Source organism: Arachis hypogaea, chromosome 12, assembly GCF_003086295.3.
Source record: "Arachis hypogaea cultivar Tifrunner chromosome 12, arahy.Tifrunner.gnm2.J5K5, whole genome shotgun sequence".
NCBI lineage: Eukaryota > Viridiplantae > Streptophyta > Magnoliopsida > Fabales > Fabaceae > Arachis > Arachis hypogaea.
Window position 1 is genome coordinate 61,135,962 of NC_092047.1, and position 18,725 is coordinate 61,154,686.

Genomic DNA, 18,725 nt, shown 5'->3' on the forward strand with positions numbered 1-18,725 from the left:
GCAAGTGGGATATTAATCTCCAACTTCTTGAAGACCTCAAGGAACTTGGGGAATTATTGATCCTTGAGTTCTTTTTGTAGTCTTTGAGGATATGGCAGAGAAGGTGTGTAAGCCTTCACAACCTTCCTCTGGTCTTATGATGATTTCTCCATGATTTGTTTCCCTTTCCTTGAAGATTAGAGCTGCTCATCTTTTTCTTTAAGCTTCTCCTGTTCTTGCTCGTCTTCTTCCGTGTTACTGGCTTGATCTTTCTTGCTGCTAGCCTTGTCATTGTTTATAGGCTTCTTGTTGACTTCTTTGTCATTCACCAAGATTCTTCCACTCCTTAATTGGATAGCTTTGCATTCTTCTTTGGGATTCAAAATGGTATCATTTGGGAGTGAGCTTGTTGGTCTTTCAATCACTGCTTGCTTGGACAATTGCCCAATCTGCCTTTCTAAGTTTCTCATTGAAGCTTTATGATTCTTGCTTGTCATCTCCTGATGTTTCATTATTTTTTCCATCAATATCTCCAAGTTTGAGATCCTTTGAGCATCTTGTGGTGTCTGTGGCTGATTGTGGGATGTTGAGGGTGGATGATAGTTGTTTTGGTTAGTAGCTGGGTTATGGGGTGGATAATAGCTGGAATTGGTGTAGTTGTTTTGGGGTTTTCTGTATGGATTCTGGTTAGTGTTTTGCTGGTTTTGGTTTGTGTTTCTTGAGTTATTCTGGTTTGAATTCTTCTGCCAAGGCTACTGGTTTTGATTGTCTTCCCACCTTAGATTTGGATGGTTTCTCTAAGAGGGTTGTATGTATCTCCATGGAATAATTCATTCTGGCTGGATCCTTGGTTGTGCATGTAGTTCACTTGTTCCTGCTACTGATCTTCACAATTTTCCTCATTTTGTCCCCACCCAGCTGGTGGTTGATTGGTGACATTTACTGATGCAACTTGTAGACTATCAATCCTCTTAGCCATCTACTCAAATTGTTGCTGAATTTGCTGATGCATCACCTTGTTTTGAGCTAGAATAGTATCCACACCTTCCAACTCCAGTACACCCTTTCTCTGGGCTGGTTGGCGTTGTCTTTGATGAGCAAAGAAGTATTGAATCTTTGTCACCATATCTATGAGGTTTTGGGCTTCCTCTGCTGTCTTCATTAGTTGCAATGAACCTCCTGCTGAATGATCTAATGCTTCCTGAGCTTTCAGAGTCAACCCTTCATAGAAATTCTGAAGTATGTCCCATTCATTGAACATTTCAGGGGGGCATTTTCTAATCAAGGCCTTGTATCTCTCCCAAGCCTCATAGAGGGATTCTACATCCATCTGTGTGAAGGTTTGCACCTCTGTCTTTAATCTGATAATCCTTTGAGGTGGGTAGAACTTGGCTAGGAATTTGCTCACTAGATCCTCCCAGCTAGTGATGTTTTCTTGTGGAAAGGCTTTCAGCCATTGAGCAGCCTTGTCCCTCAATGAAAATGGGAACAGCAAGAGTTTATATATGTCTGGATGCACACCATTAGATTTCACTGTGTCATAGATCCTCAGGAAGATAGATAAATGCTGATTTGGATCTTCTAGTGGGCTTCCTCCATAGGAGCAGTTATTTTGTACCAAAGTGATGAGCTGGGGCTTCAATTTAAAGTTATTTGGATTGACATTTGGGGTAAGGATGCTACTCCCACAATGCCTTGGATTAGTAAACGTGTAAGAAGCCAAGACTCTCCTCTGGGGTTGACCATTGTTATTGGCTACTCCCACCGGTGGATTTGTTGGATTCTCTTCCATTTCTTGATATTCTTCTTCAGAAGTTTCTTCACCAATGACCCCCTTTCCTCTGGCTTCCCTTCTCAGTCTTCGAAGAGTTCTCTCGTCACGATCACCAGAGGTAGAAACCTCTCTCCTTGCTTCTGTCATACAACCAAAACAACAAGAAACACACAGAGCACTCTGTAGCTTGAGTGCAGTTAGAGTTAGTAGAGACAAAGTCTCAAATAGTTAGTGTGCTTATCAAAAATAAAAAAAACAAAGAAAAAGTGCTTAATCTAGACCACCACCTTACTTAATCATTGACAATCTAGATCAATCACCGGCAACGGCACCAAAAACTTGATAGGTGGAAAAGCGATTCCACACAAAACTCACCGACAAGTGTACCGGGTCACATCAAGTAGTAATTACTCACATGAGTGAGGTCGATCCCACAGGGATTGATGGATTGAGCAATTTTAGTTAGGTGGTTAGTTTAGTTAAGCAAATGGTTGATGATTTTGGGAGAAGTTTGAATTACAGAAGCTAAATTACAGGAAATTAAAGGGAGAGGGGAAATTGATAGAAAAGTAAAGTGCAGAAGAGATAAATTGCATGTAACTTAAAGAACAAGAAAGTAAAAGAGCTGAAACTTAAATTGCAAGAAAAGTAAATTACAGAAACTTAAAGTACAAGAAATGTAAATTGCTGAATCTAAATTGCTGAGAAATGTAAATTACTTGAAGAGTAAAACGAATTTGGGTGCTGGAATTCAGAATTTAACAAGAAAATGTAAATCAAAGCAAATCAGAAAACTATCAGATGAAAGGATTCAATTCAGTAGCAAAACAGAAATGAAAATAGCTTGAAGAAACAAACAGCAAGAAAACTTGATTCAATTATAAAAATATTAAATAGAAATTGAAGATCGAAGGAGAGTAATGAGATTAGAAAGCAGATCTAGATCTCAATTACTCCCTTGATCAGGCAGAAAGAAATTGCAGAAGAAAATGAAATTTAAAACAGCAAAAGAAACTTAGATCCAAATTCTCAGATCCAGATTCAATGGAATTCTTAAATCTCAATGCAAAAACCCAAAACAAAAAAGTAGAAGTTACAGAGAATGAAAACAGAAAACTAAATTCAGATCCAATTCTTAGAACAATTGAGAAGAGAGATAAAAGATGATTCTCAAACTTAAAATCAATGAAGCTCTTCAATCTCAATTCAAATTCCAAGAACAGGTAGCAGAAGTTGCAGAAGAAATGAAAATGCAGAAAGAAAAACTCAGATCCCAATTTCTAAATTTAGAACAATTCAAATCAAAGTGAAAACTAAAATGGAGCTAAAAGTACCAAGGTAAAAGTAAAATGAGCTAAAAGATCCCTTTACAAATCAAATTAACTCCTATTTATACACTTTCTATTTTTGGTTTTCAGAATTTGGAGTGGACTTTTCAAGTTGGTGAAGAAGTGGATCCAAGATGGCTTTTGATTGAAAATTGGAACCAGGGCCACCTCAAGTGGAGCGCTCAGTTAAGAAAGAAAACGTAGCGCTCCCTTGCCTTGTGCCTCCCTTCGAACCAAGCCTTGCCCATAGTGTATACATAGCGCTCAGTGAGAGAATTCCAACGTAGCGCTACACTTAGTTTCCCTTGGTTCCCTCTTCGAACCTTGCTGGCTTCACTTTGGCCAATTTCCTTGTACTAAGCATTGTTGTGTAGCGCTCAGTGAAGTGCTTGCAACGTAGCGCCCTTCTTTGCTTGCGCAAGGTTCCCATTTCGAACCTTGGTGCTCCCCCTTGGCTTCAATGCGCCTTGCTTTTCTTCTTTTGCCATGCCCGAAAATGTTAAAACATTTTAACGTAGCGATCAATTAATTGAATGCTGGGCTTGTTTGCTGAGCTCCTTTGAGTGCTCCGTTGTGTACATTGAATGCTATGCTTGGCTTTGCTTTGGTGAGCCTTGTCCTCTAGCGTTCAATTTATGAACACTCCGCTCAATTAGTGAGCTCTATGCTTGGTTCCTTGAGTGCTACGCTTTTATGGCTATGGCCACACTTTGGTTGAGCACGCTTTCATGGTTCTTTCTTTTCTTCTCCTACAAGCAACCAAATAAACGTATCACAGTATCACCAAATTCACAAGGTTTCTAAATCCTTCATAAAATCAACTAATTCTAGCTTAAACCTTATGATTTTGTGTTAATTAAATATTGGTTGATTGATTTAACATAACCATGAAGATCCACTCCAAATCACTTACTTATAGTGCAAGAAAGTGCATAAAACCTAAAGAAACAAGTGAAAAATGCTTGAAAAGCTAGTATAAGATGACTTGTCATCACTTGACCATATAAATCCTTACCTTTACCCTAGCCCCATTACAACCTATGAATAAGTCCTCATGATATATGTATGCATGCATTGAATAATTGTTGATTGTTAGATGAAAAACAAATCTTAGAAAGCATGACTAGAAGAGAATCGAGTGATCAACCCTATACACTTGAGTGACTAGAGTGAATACACTTCCGGTGAGGGTTCGATGCTCAATTCCTTGTTCCTGGCTTTCATGAGCTTTCTTCTTGCAAGTCTATTTGAACTTCATTTTTTTATATTTGACTTGGTGGGATTCATGAATCGTCATATGATCTTAGCCCTGTTTGTTCATATACGTTCTTGGAGAATTGATTTACTTTTAACTAAGTAGGAAGAATCGCTTTGCATTTAGTTGCATGCATTTAGGTAGGTTTATATAGTTTCTTTGCATTGAATAAATGTTCATATCCCCTTTTCTTGGTGCTTAAGTGTGGGGACATGAAGACATGAGGACATGCTTGTCCTTCTTGTCCTTCTTTATTCTTAGCATGAGGACATGCTTGGTTTAAGTGCGGGGAAATTTGATGCACTACTATTTCATGGTACATTTTGTGCTTAATTTAGTAGATTTTATCAATTTTTCTCACATTTATTCAATGATATAGCATGGTTTTGTAATTTTCTCCTAATTTGTGCTTAAGTGTGAAAATATGCTTTTTATGCCCTTAATTGGTTAATTTTAATTCACCTTTAATTCCATTATATGCCTTGATATGTTTGTTAAGTGATTTTAGGTCAATAAGGCAAAGATTGGGTTGAAGGAATGAAGAAAAAGCATGCAAAAGTGGGAGAACTCATGAAGAAAAGAAGGAATTGCAAAGTTGTCAATCCTGACCTCTTCGCACTAAATCGATCATAACTTGAGCTACGAAGGTCCAAATGAGGCGGTTTCAATTGGATTGGAAAGATAACATTCGGAGCTTCAGAATGATATAAAACTTTTTATAGTTTCCTTGCAGTTAGGTGACGTGCACACATCACCCATGCGTGCGTGTCTCAGGATCAGCGTGGACCATTTTGGGCAAAACGTGGCCAGCGATTTCTGAAGCATTTTGGCCCAATCCAACTCATTGCTGATGCTATTGAACCCAAGGATTGAAGGGGGAATGAACCAAGTAGTCATAGTTGAGTTTTATGAGGCTTTAGTTAGTTTCTAGAGAGAGAAGCTCTCTCTTCTCTCTAGAATTAAGTTAGATCTAGATTAGGATTTCTTAGATCTAGGTTTAATTCTTGCTTTCATCTACTTTTACTTTACAATTTCTTGTTCCTCTACCTTTTCTCTCTCTAGTTTTGTATTTTACTCTTTATAATTCTTTACTTTGTTGTTGATGAACTTTTGTTTCTTCTATTTTCTTTTAATGCAATTTTATGTTTGATTTCTTTTATTGTTTAATTGCTTTGTTGTTGTTAATTTCTTGCAATTAGTAGTTGTAGATCTAAACTTCTTGTAAATTTATCTTACTTTCCTTTTATGCCTTCTGCTGCACGAAATCGTGATTGTTCATTCCTTGGTAACGGCGCTAAAAACTTAATACGCACGTTCATAATTTTAGTTCTCTTCACAATTTCGATACAACTAACCAGCAAGTGCACTAGGTCGTCCAAGTAATAAACCTTACGTGAGTAAGGGTCGATCCCACGGAGATTGGCGGCTTGAAGCAAGCTATGGTCACCTTGTAAATATCAGTCAGGTGGATTCATTGGTGAGAATTTCAGATAAGCGTATAGAGATGCCTTTCGTTCCTCTGAACATCTGCTTTCCTGCTGTCTTCATCCAATCATTCCTACTCCTTTCCATGGCAAGCTTTATGTAGGGCATCACCGTTGTCAATGGCTACATCCCATCCTCTCTGTGAAAATGGTCCAATGCGCTGTCACTGCATGGCTAATCATCTTTCGGTTCTCGATCATACTGGAATAGGATTTACTATCCTTTTGCGTCTGTCACTACGCCCAGCACTCGCGAGTTTGAAGCTCGTCACAGCCATCCCTTCCCAGATCCTACTCGGAATACCACAGACAAGGTTTAGACTTTCCGGATCTCAAGAATGGCCGTCCATGGGTTCTAACTTATACCACAAAGATTTTAATATCTCAGACTCGGTCCTCTGTATTAGATATCTAAGAGATATTCATTCTAGCTTGTTTGCATGTAAAACAGAAGTGTTTGTCAGGCACGCGTTCATAGGTGAGAATGATGATGAGCGTCACATAATCATCACATTCCTCATGTTCTTGGGTGCGAATGGATATCTTAGAGATGGAATAAGCTTGAATTGAATAGAAAAACAGTAGTACTTTGTATTAATTCATGAGGAACAACAGAGCTCCACACCTTAATCTATGGAGTGTAGAAACTCTACCGTTGAAAATACATAAGTGATAAGTTCCAGGCATGGCCGAATGGCCAGCCCCAAAACGTGATCAAAGGATCAAAAGATAATCCAAAGATGTTCCAAAGATGTAAATACAATAGTAAAAAGTCCCATTTATACTAAACTAGTTACTAGGGTTTACAGAATGAGTAATTGATGCAGAAATCTACTTCTGGGGCCCACTTGGTGTGTGCTTGGGCTAAGCATTGAGCTTTACACGTGTAGAGGCTTCTCTTGGAGTTGAACGCCAGTTTGTAACCTATTTCTGGCATTTAACTCCACTTTGCAACCTGTTTCTGGCGTTTTACTCCAGAATGCAGCATGGAACTGGCGTTGAACGCCAGTTTGCGTCATCTAAACTTGAGAAAAGTATAGACTATTATATATTTCTGGAAAGCCCTGGATGTCTAATTTCCAACGCAATTGAGAGCGCGCCATTTGGAGTTCTGTAACTCCAGAAAATCCACTTTGAGTGCAGGAAGGTCAGAATCCAACAGCATCTGCAGTCCTTCTTCAACCTCTGAATATGATTTTTGCTCAAGTCCCTCAATTTCAGCCAGAAAATACCTGAAATCACAGAAAAACACACAAACTCATAGTAAAGTCCAGAAATGTGATTTTTAATTAAAAACTAATAAAAATATACTAAAAACTAATTAAATCATACTAAAAACTATGTAAAAACAATGCCAAAAAGCGTATAAATTATCCGCTCATCACAACACCAAACTTAAGTTGTTGCTTGTCCCCAAGCAACTGAAAATCAAATAGGATAAAAAGAAGAGAATATACTATAAATTCCAAAATATCAATGAAACTTAGCTCCAATCAGATGAGCGGGACTTGTAGCTTTTTGCCTCTTGAATAGTTTTGGCATCTCACTTTATCCATTGAGGTTCAGAATGATTGGCATCTATAGGAACTCAGAATTCAGATAGTGTTATTGATTCTCCTATTTCAGTATGTTGATTCTTGAACATAGCTACTTTATGAGTCTTGGCCGTGGCCCTAAGCACTTTGTTTTCCAATATTACCACCGGATACATAAATGCCACAGACACATAACTGGGTGAACCTTTTCAGATTGTGACTCAGCTTTGCTAAACTCCCCAATTAGAGGTGTCCACTCTTCTTTTGCTTTGTACCTCGACTTTAACCGCTCAGTCTCAAGTTTTTTCTCGACACCTTCACGCCACAAGCACATGGTTAGGGACAGCTTGGTTTAGCCGCTTAGGCCAGGATTTTATTCCTTTAGGCCCTCCTATCCACTGATGCTCAAAGCCTTGGATCCTTTTAATTTACCCTTTCCTTTTGGTTTTAAGGGCTATTGGCTTTTTGCTCTTGCCTTTTGGTTTAAAGAGCTTTTGGCTTTTTCTGCTCGCTTTTTCTTTTTCTTTTTCTCTTTTTTCGCATTTTTTTTGTTTCTTCTTTTTTTTCTGCAAGCTTTTGTATTCACTGCTTTTTCTTGTTTCAAGAATCATTTTTATGATTTTTCAAATTATCAAATAACATTTCTCCTTTTTCCTTATTCTTCAAGAGCCAACATATTTAACATTCATAAACAACAACTTCAAAAGACATATGCACTGTTCAAGCATTCATTCAGAAAACAAAAGTATTGTCACCACATCAAAATATTTAAACTAGTTTCAAGGATGAATTCGAAACCATGTACTTCTTGTTCTTTTGTAATTAAAACATTTTTCATTCAAGAGAGGTGATGGATTCATATTCATAACTTTAAGGCATAGACACTTAGACACTAATGATCATATAGTAAAGGCACAAACATAAATAACACATAAGGCTCAAAAACTGAAAAACAAAAAATAAATAGACAAGGAGATTAAAGAATGAGTCCACCTTAGTGAGGGTGGCGTCTTCCTCTCCTTGAAGAACCAATGGTGCTCTTGAGCTCCTCTATGTCTCTTCCTTGTCTTTCTTGCTCCTTCCTCATAGCTCTTTGATCTTCTGTAATTTCATGGAGGATGATGGAGTGCTCTTGGTGCTCCACCCTTAGTTGTCCCATATTGGAACTTAATTCTCCTTGGGAAGTGTTGATTTGCTCCCAATAATTCTGTGGAGGAAAGTGCATCCCCTGAGGCATCTCAGGGATTTCATGGTGAGAAATTTCCTCATGCTCATGTTGAGGTCCATGATCTCTTATTTGCTCCATCCTTTTCTTAGTGATGGGCTTGTCCTCTTCAATGAGGGTGTCTCTGGCCTTAGGTGCCATAAATGGTTATGGAAAAAGCAATTCTTTTACCACACCAAACTTAGAAGGTTTTCTCGTCCTTGAGCAAAAGAAGAAAGAAAGGATGAGAAGAAGAAGAGATGGAGAAGATGGAGGTGTGTGAATGGTTCGGCCACTGGGGGTTTAAGGTGGTTATGATGTGTGAAAAGGAAGGAGTGATGGTTTGAATTTGAGTGGGTGGGTGTAGGTGGGTGTATGATGGTTTTGGAAGGGAATTGGAGGTGATTGGTGGAGGTTATTTTGGGGAAGAGAGTTATGAAAAGGTGTAAAGAGGAGAGAAGAAGTGGTGGGGATCCTGTGGGGTCCACAGATCCTGAGGGGATTCTGTGGGGTTCACAGATCAAGTGGGGTCAAGGAATTAACATCCCTGCTCCAATTAGGCGTGTAAAACGCCCTTGCTGTGCAATCCTGGCGTTTAACGCCAGACTGCTGCCTGTTTCTGGCGTTAAACGCCCAAATGTAGCTTGTTTCTGGCGTTAAACGCCAGCTTGGTGCCTGTTTCTGGCGTTAAACGCCAGACAGATGCTTGTTTCTGGCGTTTAAATGCCAGACTGCTTTCCTCTAGGGTGTGCTGTTTTCAATGCTGTTTTTCATTCTGTTTTTGATTTTTCAGTAGTTTTTATGACTTCACATGATCATCAACCTAAAAAATAAAGTAATAATAAAATAGATATAATTAAATAACATTAGGTTGCCTCCCAACAAGCGCTTCTTTAATGTCAATAGCTTGACAGTGAGCTCTCATGGAGCCTCACAGATAATTAGAGCAAGGTTGGAACTTCCCAACACCAAACTTAGAGTTTGAATGTGGGAGTTTAACACCAAACTTAGAGTTTGGTTGTGGCCTCCCAACACCAAACTTAGAGTTTGACTATGGGGGCTTTTGTTGACTCTGCAGTGAGAGAAGCTTTTCATGCTTCCTCTCCATGGTTACAGAAGGAGATCCTTGAGTTTTAAACACAAGGTTGTCCTCATTCAATTGAAGGATCAATTCTCCTCTGTCCACATCAATCACAGCTCTTGCTGTGGCTAGGAAGGGTCTTCCAAGGATGATGGATTCATCCTCATCCTTCCCAGTGTCTAGGATTATGAAATCAACAGGGATGTAAAGGCCTTTAACCTTTACTAGCACGTCCTCTACTTGTCCATAAGCCTGTTTTCTTGAGTTGTCTGCCATCTCTAATGAGATTCTGGCAGCTTGCACCTCAAAGATTCTCAGTTTCTCCATTACAGAGAGTGGCATGAGGTTTATCCCTGACCCAAGGTCACATAGAGCCTTCTCAAAGGTCATGGTGTCTATGGTACAAGGTATTAAGAACTTTTCAGGATTCTGTTTCTTCTGAGGCAATGTCAGTTGATCCAGATCACTCAGTTTATTGATGAGCAAGGGAGGTTCATCTTCCCAAGTCTCATTACCAAATAATTTGGCATTCAACTTCATGATTGCACCAAGGTACTTGGCAACTTGCTCTTTAGTGACATCTTCATTCTCTTCAGAAGAAGAATACTCATCAGAGCTCATGAATGGCATAAGGAGGTTCAATGGAATCTCTATGGTCTCTAGATGAGCCTCAGATTCCTTTGGTTCCTCAGAGGGAAACTCCTTGTTGATCACTGGACGTCCCAGGAGGTCTTCCTCACTGGGATTCACGTCCTCTCCCTCCCTTGTAGGTTCGGCCATGATGGTTAAATCAATGGCCTTGCACTCTCTTTTTGGATTCTCTTCTGTATTGCTTGGGAGAGTACTAGGAGGAGTTTCAGTGACTCTTTTACTCAGCTGGCCCACTTGTGCCTCCAAATTTCTAATGGAAGACCTTGTTTCAGTCATGAAACTTAAAGTGGCCTTAGATAGATCAGAGACTATATTTGCTAAGCTAGATGGATTCTGCTCAGAATTCTCTGTCTGTTGCTGATTGGATGATGAAAAAGGCTTGCTATTGCTAAACCTGTTTCTTTCACCATTATTAAAGCCTTGTTGAGGCTTTTGTTGATCCTTCCATGAGAAATTTGGATGATTTCTCCATGAGGGATTATAGGTGTTTCCATAGGATTCACCCATATAATTCACCTCTGCTATTGCAGGGATCTCAGGATCATAAGCTTCTTCTTCAGAAGATACCTCTTTAGTACTGTTGGATGATTCCTTCAATCCATCCAGACTCTGAGAGATCATATTGACTTGCTGAGTCAATATTTTATTCTGAGCCAATATGGCATTCAGAGTATCAATTTCAAGAACTCCCTTCCTCATAGGCGTCCCATTATTCACAGGATTCCTTTCAGAAGTGTACATGAACTGGTTATTTGTAACCATGTCAATGAGTTCTTGAGCTTCTGCAGGTGTTTTCTTTAGGTGAATGGATCCACCTGCAGAATGGTCCAGTGATATCTTTGATAGCTCAGACAGACCATCATAGAATATATCCAGGATGGTCCATTCTGAAAGCATGTCAGAATGACACTTTTTGGTCAGTTCTTTGTATCTCTCCCAAGCTTCATAGAGGGATTCACCTTCTTTCTGTCTGAAGGTTTGAACATCCACTCTAAGCTTGCTAAGGTTTTGAGGAGGAAAGAACTTGGCTAAGAAAGCCGTGACCAGCTTATCCCAAGAGTTCAGGCTATCTTTAGGTTGAGAGTCCAACCATACTCTAGCTTTGTCTCTTACAGCAAACGGGAAAAGCATAAGCCTGTAGACCTCAGGATCAACCCCATTGGTCTTAACAGTATCACAGATCTGCAAGAATTCAGTTAAGAACTGAAAAGGATCATCGGATGGAAGTCCATGAAACTTGCAGTTCTGTTGCATCAGAGAAACTAATTGAGGTTTAAGCTCGAAGTTGTTTGCTCCAATGGTAGGGATTGAGATGCTTCTTCCATGTAAATTGGAATTTGGTGCAGTAAAGTCACCAAGCATCTTCCTTGCATTGTTATTATTTTCGGCCATGTCTCCTTCCTTTTCGAAAATTTCTGTCAGATTTTCTCCAGAGAGTTGAGCTTTAGCTTCCCTTAGCTTTCTCTTCAGAGTCCTTTCAGGTTCAGGATCGGCTTCAACAAGAATGTTCTTATCCTTGTTCCTGCTCATATGAAAAAGAAGAGAACACAAAAGAAAATATGGAATCCTCTATGTCACAGTATAGAGATTCCTTATGCAAGTATAAGAAGAGAAGAATGTAAGAAGGAGAAGAGAAAAAATTCGAACACAGAGAGGGGGATGGGGTTCGAATTTTTGGGTGGAGGAGAAGTGTTAGTAGATGAATAAATAAATAGATGGATGTGAGGAAGAGAAGAATTCAAAAATTTAAATAAATAAAATAAAAATATTTTAAAATTAAAGTTAAAATTTGAAAATTAAAATTAAAATCAAATTAAATTAAAAATTAAAACAATTAGTAAAAAAAAAGTGAATTTTGAAAAAGATGAAGGTGATTTTCAAAAATTAGAGAGAGAGAACTAGTTAGGTAGTTTTGAAAAAGATAAGAATCAATCAAAAAGTTAAGTGGTTAATTGAAAAAGATTTGAAAATCAAATTTGAAAAGATAAGAAGTTAGAAAAGATTTTGAAATTGATTTTGAAAAAGATGTGATTGAAACTTAAATTGAAAAAGATTTGAAAAAAAATTTTAAAAAGATTTGATTTTGAAAATTAAAGTTGATTACTTGACTAACAAGAAACTAAAAGATATGATTTTAAAATATAAAGATTGAACCTTTCTTAATAGGCAAGTAACAACTTAATATTTTTGAATCAATCACATTAATTGTTAGTATTAAATTCGAAAATATGAAATAGAAATAAGAAAAAGATTTTTGAAAATCAATTTGAAATTTTTGAAAATTATGAAAGAAAAATGAAAAAGATTTGATTTTTTTTGAAAAAGATTTGAAAAAAGACAGAGTTTTTAAAATGAAAAATTGATTTGACTCATAAGAAACAACTAACTTTTAAAAAGTTTTGAAAAAGTCAACTCAAATTTTCGAAAATTTATGAGTGAAAAAGGGAAAGATATTTTTTTTATTTTTGAATTTTAATAAAGAAAGAGAAAAAAGGAAAAGATATCTTTTTGATGTTTTTCTCTCTCTTTTTTTTTTATTAAACAGCAAGAATGAAACAAAACATGAAGAATTAAGATCAAAACCAAAAATACATGCAAAAACACTATGAATGTCAAAATGAACACCAAGAACACTTTGAATGTCAAGATGAACACCAAGAACTTATTTTTGAAAAATTTTAAAGAAAAGAAAATATGCAAGACACCAAACTTAAAAATTTTTATTCTTTAGACATTAATAATTCAAGAATGCATATGAAAAATAAGGAAAGACACAAAACAAGAAAATATGAAGATGAAACAAGAAGACTGGCCAAGAACAACTTGAAGATCATGAAGAATGCAATGCATGAAATTTTCGAAAATAATTTTTTTAGAAAATTAAAAAGATGCAATTGACACCAAACTTAAAACTCGACTCTAGACTCAAACAAGAAACACAAAAAATATTTTTGATTTTATGATTTTATAAATTTTTTTTTGTTTTTTCGAAAATTATTGTGGGAAAAACGAAAAGGAAATTTTATTTTTTTTATTATTTTCGAAAATAAGAAATAAAAAAGCTTAAAAATAAAATAAAATTACCTAATCTGAGCAACAATATGAACCGTCAGTTGTCCAAACTCGAACAATCCCCGGCAACGGCGCCAAAAACTTGGTGCACGAAATCGTGATTGTTCATTCCTTGGTAACGGCACTAAAAACTTAATACGCACGTTCATAATTTTAGTTCTCTTCACAATTTCGATACAACTAACCAGCAAGTACACTGGGTCGTCCAAGTAATAAACCTTACGTGAGTAAGGGTCGATCCCACGGAGATTGTCGGCTTGAAGCAAGCTATGGTCACCTTGTAAATCTCAGTCAGGCGGATTCAAATGGTTATGGTGAATTGATAATTAAAAAACATAAATAAAATATAAACTAGGATAGAGATACTTATGTAATTCATTGGTGAAAATTTCAGATAAACGTATAGAGATGCCTTTCGTTCCTCTGAACCTCTGCTTTCCTGCTGTCTTCATCCAATCATTCCTATCCTTTCCATGGCAAACTTTACGTAGGGCATCACCGTTGTCAATGGCTACATCCCATCCTGTCTGTGAAAATGGTCCAATGCGCTGTCACTGCATGGCTAATCATCTGTCGGTTCTCGATCATACTGGAATAGGATTTACTATCCTTTTGCATCTGTCACTATGCCCAGCACTCGCGAGTTTGATGCTCGTCACAGCCATCCCTTCCCAGATCCTACTCGGAAGACCACAGACAAGGTTTAGACTTTCCGGATCTCAAGAATGGCCATCCATGGGTTCTAACTTATACCACGAAGATTCTAATATCTCGGACTCGGTCCTCTGTATTAGATATCTAAGAGATACTCATTCTAGCTTGTTTGCATGTAGAACGGAAGTGTTTGTCAGGCACGTGTTCATAGGTGAGAATGATGATGAGCGTGACATAATCATTACATTCCTCATGTTCTTGGGTGCGAATGGATATCTTAGAGAAGGAATAAGCTTGAATTGAATAGAAAAATAGTAGTACTTTGTATTAATTCATGAGGAACAGCAGAGCTCCACACCTTAATCTATGGAGTGTAGAAACTCTACCGTTGAAAATACATAAGTGATAAGGTCCAGGCATGGCCGAATGGCCAGCCCCAAAACGTGATCAAAGGATCAAAAGATAATCCAAAGATGTTACAAAGATGTAAATACAATAGTAAAAAGTCCTATTTATACTAAAATAGTTACTAAGGTTTACAGAATGAGTAATTGATGCAGAAATCCACTTCTGGGGCCCACTTGGTGTGTGCTTGGGCTGAGCATTGAGCTTTACACGTGTAGAGGCTTCTCTTGGAGTTGAACGCCAGTTTGTAACCTGTTTCTGGGGTTTAACTCCACTTTGCAACCTGTTTCTGGCGTTTTACTCCAAAATGCAGCATGAAACTGGCGTTGAACGCCAGTTTGCATCATCTAAACTCGGGCAAAGTATGGACTATTATATATTTCTGAAAAGCCCTGGATGTCTACTTTCCAACGAAATTGAGAGAACGCCATTTGGAGTTTTGTAGCTCCAGAAAATCCACTTTGAGTGCAGGGAGGTCAGAATCCAACAGCATCTGCAGTCCTTCTTCAACCTCTGAATCTGATTTTTGCTTAAGTCCCTCAATTTCAGCCAGAAAATACCTGAAATCATAGAAAAATACACAAACTCATAGTAAAGTCCAGAAATGTGATTTTTAATTAAAAACTAATAAAAAATACTATAAATTAACAAAATCATACTAAAAATTATGTAAAAACAATGCCAAAAAGCGTATAAATTATCCGCTCATCACCTTCCAAGTGTTTGACAAAATGCTTGATTGGGCTTTAGTGTAGATTTTTCTCCTCTTAGATTTGGTTGAGTAATTGGAGACTTTTGAGTTATCAAACTCTTTTGTTGATTGATAATTGAAAGTTGCTAGTTGACTTGAATTCCATTAACTCTACTCTTTCCTTAGGAGTTGACTAGGACTTGAGGATTCATGTTGATTTATCTACTTGACTTACCTCCATACCTAGAGGTTGACTAAGTGGGAGCAATGGACAATTGATGTCACAATTGAGGAAGATAATGAGGATAGGACTTCTAGTTCTCATTCCTTGCTAAGAGCTTTCTTAGCTATTCTTCCAATTTACTTTTCTTGTTCCTTATACAAAATCCCAAAATATACATCTCATAACCAATAACAAGGACACTTCCCTGCAATTCCTTTGAGAGACGACCCGAGGTTTGAATACTTCGGTTATTATTTTTAGGGGTTTGTTTCTTGTGACAACCAAATTTTTGTATGAGAGGATTCTTTGTTGGTTTAGAAACTATACTTGCAACGAGATTTTATTTGTGAAATTCTTTACCACAAAAAATTCACTCATCAGTATTGACCCTTCCAGTGTAAGAGTGAGGGTCTCCTAACAGTTGTGGTAATTTGAGCGGCACTCTTACACTCTCCAGACTGAAATCTAAGAGTCTCTTTCGGACCATGGTGCGCCAACTCTTGGGGCTTGGGTTCACACTTGTATCATGCCTTTTTGTGACCCATAAATTGGCATAGAACTCTTGCATCATTATTAATCCAACTTCCGGGATAGGATTGGTTAGGACTTCCCAATATCTTCTCCAGATTTCTTGTTGGATCTCCGGGTACTCATTCTTTTTTAGCCTAAAGGGGACTTCGGGGATCACCCTTTTCTTTGCCACTACTTCATAGAAGTGGTCTTGATGAGCCTTGGTGAGGAATCTACTCATTTCCCAAGGTTCGGAGGAGAAAGCAATGGATTTTCCTTTCCTCTTTCTAGAGGACTCTTCGACTTTGGGTGCCATACTTAGGAATGGTAGAAGTCAAAAAGTAAAGCTTTTGCAACATCAAACTTAAAAACTTTTCTCGTCCTCGAGCAAATATGAATAAAAAGGAAAGAAGATAGTAAAAGAAGAAGATAATAGTGGAGATAGGAGAGAGGGATTCGGCCAAGTGGGGGGGGGGATTCATTGTGTATAAGGTTTGTGTATGTGTGAGTTTGAAGGGGTAATTGAGGGGATATTTATAAGGGAGGGTGGGTTAGGGTTCGGATTTGGAGGTGAGGAAATTGGGAGGGAAAGTTTTGAATTTGAGTTAGGTGGGGGTTGGTGGGAGTTATGATGGGTTTAGGAAAGTGTGTGTATTGGGAAAAGTGAAAGTGGTGTGTGGGTTTTCAAGGTATAGAGAGGTGAGAGAGAGAGTATGGTAGGTAGGGTAGCTGGAGATTCTGTGGGACCCACTGGTCCTGAGGCTAGGGAATTTGAATTCTGTGCCCCCTTGTGGGCGTTGAACGCCCAACTTTGCTCCCTGAACGCCAGCTTCTGCTCGATTAACGCCCATCCCTTTCCTTGTCTGACGTTCAATGCCAGCAAGGGGGTCTCCCTAGGGTGTTCTGCTCGTCCTCTTCCTCTTTTTTTCCCTGTTCTAAGTACTGTATATGATCACAAACATTAAAAAGCAAGGGAAATAACTATGAAAATAAACTAATAAACTCAAATGAGAACAAACTAAAAGAAATAAAAACAGAAATACTTTACTCATGGTTGGGTTGCCTCCCAACAAGCGCTTCTTTACCGTCACTAGTTTGACGGGTAGCTCCTTTACGGAGAATGATAGGGGCTCAAAATTTCACCCTTTACAGTTAACTTTCTTCATGTGCTCTCATGGATGAGCTCCACATGCTCTAGAGATAGGATTCTGTTCATAGTTTGTGGAATGACTGGACTGTCAGTGAAGACCACTCTCATTCCAGGTGAGAGGTCCTCAGTGGGGATCTTCTTTCCTCTCTAACCTTTAGGCACTTTCTTCTTACTACCATCCTTCTCAGAGCTTGATGATGGTTATCCTACACCAAACTTAGAGTTGGTGTCTAGGGGCTCTATTAGGCTCTACACTGAGAGAGGTGGTGGAAGCACTAAGTGCTTGTCAATTGTGCCTTCTCTAACTGATGTAGAGTGAGATTTATGAACCTTGAACACAAGACAGCCCTCATTCAGTTGCAGGACTAGTTCTCCTCTTTCTACATGAATCATGGCTCTTCCAGTGGCAAGGAATGGCCTTCCAAGGATGGTCGACTCATCCCTGTCCTCCCCAGTATCAAGAATTACAAAATACGCTGGGAGATAAAGGTCTTCAACCTTCACTAGGACATCCTTCACCATGCCATATGCCTTTTTCAGTGACTTGTCTGCCATCTCTAATGCAATGTTGGCAGCTTGCACCTTTAGAATTCCCAGCCTCTTCATTACATAGAGAGGCATGAGGTTGATGCTTGACCCAAGGTCACACAAGGCCTTCTCAAAGGTGATTGTACCTATGGTACAGGAAATTAGGAAGCTTCTAAGGTCTGGCCTTTTCTGAGGCACCTTCCTCTGAACCAGAGCACTGCACTCTTGGATAAGTACTGGGGTTTCTTCTTTCAATGCATCTGTTCCACATAATTTTGCATTCAACTTCATGAGGATTTCCAAGTATCGAGCAACTTGCTCTTCTCTAGTTTCCTCTTCTTTATCAGAGAAAGTGTCTTCTTCAAAATCCATAATCTGCAACAGGGCATTCAGGGGGACCTCTATGGTCTCCTCATGAGCTCTAATTTCCTTCAGTTCTTCAACAGGAGAGTCCTTAGTGGGCGTTAAATGCCTATCCTCTCCCATTGTAGCGTTCAACGCCACAACTTACTCCTCTTTGGGCGTTGAACGCCCAACTACTCCCTTGCTGGAATTCAATGCCAGAAGCTCCTCTTCAGATTCGGCCTCAGCTCCTACAGTGAGGGCTTTGCACTCTTCTCTTCGGTTTACTTCAGTGTTTCTTGGAAGAGTGTTAGAGGGGTGATGTGTGGAAAACGATCCAACACGAAACTCACCGGCAAGTGTACCGGGTCGCATCAAGTAATAATAACTCACATGAGTGAGGTCGATCCCACAGGGATTGAAGGATTGAACAATTTTAGTTTAGTGGTTGATTTAGTCAAGCAAATTAAGTATTGGTTGAGTGATTTGTGCTTTGCAGAAACTAAATTGCTTGAAATGTAAAGGGAGAGGGGGTAAAGTGCAGTAAATTAAAGAACAGAAAAGTAAACAAGTAGAATCTTAAAGTGCAAGTAATGTAAATTGCAGAAACTTAGATTGCAAGAAATGTAAATGGCTGAAGCTTAAAGTGCAAGAAATGTAAATTGCTTGAATCATAAAAGGAATTGGGAATTGGGATTGCAGAATCTAAACAAGAACAATTAAATTGCATCAAACAGCAAAGCAAAAGATGAATTGAATTGGAATGGTCTTCAAACAGAAGAGTAAAAAATGCTTTGAGAATTTTAAAGACAGAAAGGCAGTGCTTAATTTGCAGCAATGTAAAAGAGGTTGAAGATCT

General features: G+C 38.4%; 1 non-coding gene across 1 annotated transcript; it reads left to right on the top strand.

Moving 5' to 3' along the window:
- The first annotated feature begins 11,186 nt into the window (after nucleotides 1–11,186).
- LOC112732182 (small nucleolar RNA R71) lies at nucleotides 11,187–11,290 on the top strand. The gene has a single exon (XR_003167918.1). It is a non-coding gene; the product is annotated as a small nucleolar RNA R71 (small nucleolar RNA).
- The last annotated feature ends 7,435 nt before the right edge of the window (nucleotides 11,291–18,725 follow it).